Source organism: Suncus etruscus, chromosome 9, assembly GCF_024139225.1.
Source record: "Suncus etruscus isolate mSunEtr1 chromosome 9, mSunEtr1.pri.cur, whole genome shotgun sequence".
Lineage (NCBI taxonomy): Eukaryota > Metazoa > Chordata > Mammalia > Eulipotyphla > Soricidae > Suncus > Suncus etruscus.
Window position 1 is genome coordinate 20,617,474 of NC_064856.1, and position 5,014 is coordinate 20,622,487.

The 5,014-nt window shown below is 35.0% G+C and overlaps 1 pseudogene; it reads right to left on the reverse strand.

Moving 5' to 3' along the window:
- Nucleotides 1-268: 268 nt before the first annotated feature.
- LOC126019504 (uncharacterized) lies at nt 269-397 on the reverse strand (annotated as a pseudogene).
- Between the last annotated feature and the right edge of the window lie 4,617 nt (nt 398-5,014).

The following is a 5,014-nucleotide window of genomic DNA, read 5'->3' on the forward strand; positions in this document are numbered from 1 at the left end:
CTGTCTTTGATGGTATGTTAAGGTGTGAAATATAAATCTAGCTTTAAATTTTTGCACTTTGTTATCTACTTTTTCTAACATCATTTGTTGAAAAGGCCATCTTTATTTTATAATCTTAGTTCTTCTGTTGAAAGTTAGCTGACTATAGATATGTCTTTGTGTATTTGATTAGCTATTTAGATATTTGATTCTGACTCATCCTGGGTCAGAAGGTTTATCCTTATTCCAGGGTGATGCTGTTTTGATAATTGTATCCTTTTTTTTTTTTTTTTTTGCTGTCAAGTTTCCCACATTTGGGAAAATTACAGGGGTCAGCGCATCCAGAGTGCAATGGATAAGCCTCACCCTGGGAAAAACACCTTATTGATCATGGTATCTCCCCTGCCAAGGTAAGTATTAATTGTATCCTTATATTATAATTTTAAGTTATATAATGATAGTGATCCAAGTATATTTTTCAGTATTCTATGGCTATTCAGGGTCTTTTATGACTCCATACAATTTTTAATATTGGCTGTAGTTTTCATTACTGACTTGAAGAATATAGTCTGACTGTGATGGTGATTGGATTTAATCTATATGATAATTTGGGTAGGATACTAAATTTACAACATTGATTCTGCAATCTATGAACATGGAACTTTTTTTCAAGAAGAATTTCCTAAGGTCTTCGGTCTCTTTCAGAAGTGATTTAAAATGTTCATGATATAGATATTTCACTTCTTTTAAGCTGATTTCTAAATGCTTGATGTTTGGACACTATTGAGTTGGATACTCTTAGTTCACTTTTTCCTCTGCTTGATTATTTGCATATAGAATGTGACAAGATTTTTGTGTATTGACATTGTAATCAGACACTTTATTGTATTTATTACTTTATTTATTATTATTTATTTATTACTTTATTATATTACTTTATTGTATTTATTGTTTTTAGGAGGTTTGTTTATGTACTCATTGGAAAACCTATGTAGAATACCATGTCATTAGCAAATGGTGATGATTTTACTTCATTTTTTTCTAACTGGATCCCTTTTATTTCTTTTTCTTGCCTGATTTCTATAGATAGGACTTCTTGTTTTATGTTGAATTAAAGTGGAGACAGTGGACATCCTTACCACTGATTTCAGAGGGAAAGTTTTCAGTTTTAAACCATTAGATATTATGTATGTGGGACTGTTAATTTACAATGACTGAAAGGATTTAATACTTAGGTATAAATCTTAGCAGAAGAAGTAAAAGACATATATTTAAAATCATAAGTAACTTTTAAAACAAATGAAAGGCATATGCAGATAGAAAGCTGTTTTATGGTCACTTAATAAAAAAAATCAATATTGTTAAACATCATCCTATCCAAAGCATTATACAGATTGCCATCAAGATCTCAATTTGGGGGGCCGGGTAGGTGGCGCTGGAGGTAAGGTGTCTGCCTTGCAAGCGCTAGCCAAGGAAGGACCGCGGTTCGATCCCCCGGCGTCCCTTATGGTCCCCCCAAGCCAGGGGCGATTTCTGAGCACATAGCCAGGAGTAACCCCTGAGCATCAAACGGGTGTGGCCCAAAAACCAAAAAAAAAAAAAAAAGATCTCAATTTGGTTATTTCATTAATTTTGAAATATTTGTTTCTAAAGTAATTAAAAGGAATTATTTATACATAGAGTTTTTCTCATTATATATGTATATATCATTTTAAATGTCAGCTAGTGGCATACTGAATTTTTATATAATAATTTTACTTTAATCACTTAATTATTTTTAAATGCAATATTTTCTTATTTATATTTTTGTGTGTTGACAACCATGCACTGCAAAGTTAATGATGTTTTGATATTTCATTTTGAATATTTTTATCAATTATTTCATGGTTATTCAACTAGCTTATAAGTTCCAATAGCAGAAAATATTCTTACTTTTAATCACTTCCTAGACCTTAACACAATGGGTTAATAGCAATGAGTATACACAAAAATTAATAAATATGGGGGCCAAAGCAATAGCACAGAGGTAGGGCACTTACCTTGCATGCAGTTGACCCAGGACAGACCTGGGTCCAATTCCCGGCATCCCTTATGGTTCCCCAATCTAAGAGCAATTTCTAATTTCTAGCTATGCACTCACACTTGGGTGTGACCCAAACACCCCCCAAACTAAAAAAAAAAAACATTTTAAAAAGAAATTAATAAATATGTAGGAAGCACCCAAACATTGATTGATAAATACCATTATTCAATTAACAGATATTTTTTAATTTATAAGGAGATAATAAGAATGTTATAGACACTTAGGTTGACTATAGAGTTGACGCTTTGAACAACAGGCTTTAGGACATCAACTCCCTTGCTTCTATATGTCAACATATAATGTAAAGTATTACCTCTGTATACAAAGGAACTGCATCTGTGAATTCAGCCAACTGACATTTACTCTGGTTGAATCTGTGATTGCAGAAATTTAAATGCCAAAAAATGTCTGCAGATAAGTAGTACTGCCTAATTTAAATTGTGTTGTTCAAGAATCAACTGTACTTTGAACACTGAACAAAAATTTACTTTAAATATCTAAAACTCTAGAATATAAGCTTCTAGATGTAATGGGTTAGCCCAAACAAAAGATACAACACAGATCAGATTTTGCCTATAATTAATCACCTTTAACTCTTGGTCTTGCATATGTAGGAAGCACCCAAACATTGATTGATAAACACCATTATTCAATTAACAGATATTTTTTTAATTTATGAGGAGATAATAGGAACGTTATAGACACTTAGGTTGATTATAGAGTTGACACTTTGAACAACAGGCGTTAGTACATCAACTCCCTTGCTTCTATATGTAAGCTTCTAGATGTAATGGGTTAACCTAAACAAAGGATACAACACAGATCAGATTTTATCTATAATTATTCACCTTTAACTCTTGGTCTTGCGATGATGTCCACTTGATGGCAGACTCAAAGCCAGTATTATGGATTTGTGATGAAACACCATGTTAGGGAATAAGAAGAAACAAAGTACCGTTACAGCATATAAGACGACTGGGCGTATAAGACGACCCCGAATTTTGCAGTTAAAACTGCAGGTTTAGGCCAATATTCGCTGTATCAGACAGAACGTTCCTGTGCTGCAACTGTATGTACCACCGTGAGCCAATCACAACAAGCAAAGGTTATACTGTAATAGACTTCTTCTCTGACTCTGACCAATCAGAGCATGCTTTTTACAGTGTAGATTCGGGTCCAGAACATTGTCTAATTTGCATACATAAAAAGCCTGCTTGGATTGGCTGAGTTAGAGAGGTGGTCAGAGCAGCCTTGCAGTGATTGGTGCAGGATCGAGTTGGAAAATTCGTTTTGTGGCAATATTCAGACAATTTTCATTTAGCAGCATATTGAAACATTTTCGGGATATACTCAGTGTATAAGACGACCCCCGATTTTTGGTTTACTTTTTTTTTTATTTCAAAAGTCGTCTTATATGCCGGAAAATATGTAGATGTTTTTAGCTTTCTTGTTTGTTTGTTTGATATATAAAGAAATTTTATCTTGATTGAAGCCTATTTTTTGCTCTATTCCTATCAGAGTCAGAATGCCTTTCAAGCACAGAGATAAATCCATGTTAAAAATAAAAAAGTGCAAATAAGGTATTTGTTGCTACAAATACTCAAACAATTTTACAATGGAGTCAAGGTAATTGTAAAACATCATTGTTTCAACTGTAGGTGAATGTGTCTTTTCACTATTAAAATTTACTTTTATTCTAAGACTTTGTTTACCCTGCAGTTTCTAAAAAATTTAGAGTGGAATTTGTACACAATATATGCAAAAGACCTTAAGGTTCAATAATGAGCTAGTAAGGAGCCTGTAGTTGTTCCCATGACAGTATGCTTCAAGGGTGGAGAAACCCTGTATCTCGTAGGCCAAGGGAATTCCATTACTAATTTCCTCAATATTTACTAAGCCTAAGCAAAGCAAAGCAAAGAACTTTGCCACACCAGACCTCCTTCCTTGTTTTTTCTTTTTCTTGTTTTTTTCGTTCTTGTAGTTGTTGTTTTGTTTTTTCTGTTGTTGTTGTTGTTGCTGCTGCTGTGCTTTTTTGTAGTTGCTTGTTTTGTTTTCTTGTTTGTTTTTGTTATGTTTTTCTTCTTTTTCCTTTCTTCTTTTAAATTGATATTTATAGCCTCTAGACGGACTCCTCCTGGCTTTCTTTTATTTTTCACAGAACTTGAATCAACTTCTTCTGCCTCATAAATTGAGGGGCTAAAAAATGGATGATACCAGGAGCAAACAGTTGTATGAACATTGAGTGGAAATAAAAAATTATCAGACTTAAACACCAAAACAAAGTCAATGACAACAGACTCGATACCCAATCTACAAGCTATACACAGAGGGGACCAGTTACACTAATAGTCTAGGGGGCCAATAGGAGTGATATGGATTGCATGCTGGGAACAGGGGTGGAAGGAGGACAGCACTGGTGGTGGGAATGGTCCGATTCATTTTCACTATGTACCTAAAATATTACTGTGAAAAATTTGTAATTCACTTTGGTCACAATAAAAATTATTAAAAAATAATATGCAAACAGGGCTAACAATCATTTTCATTTTGTTTTAAACCAAACATTAAAAGACTATTTCTTCCTTCTCCTGCTCCTCCTTTTCCTTCTCCACCACCTCCTCCTCCTTCTCCACCTCGTTCTCCTCCTCCTCCTTTTCCTCCACTTCCTCCTCCTCTTCCACATCCTCCTCCTCTTCCTCCTCTTCCTCCTCCTCCTCCTACTCTACCTCTTCCTCCTCCTCCTTTACCTCCTCCTCCTCTTCCTCCTCCTCCTCCTGTTTTTGAGCCACACCCAGTGATGCTCAAGGGTTAACCTGGCTCTGTGCTCAGAAATAGATCTTGGCAGGCTTGGAGGGCCATATGGGATCCCGAGGTTCAAACCCGGGTCCATCTGGGTCAGGCACGTGCAAGTCAAATGCCCTATGCTGTGCTATCACTCCTGCCCCTAAAAGA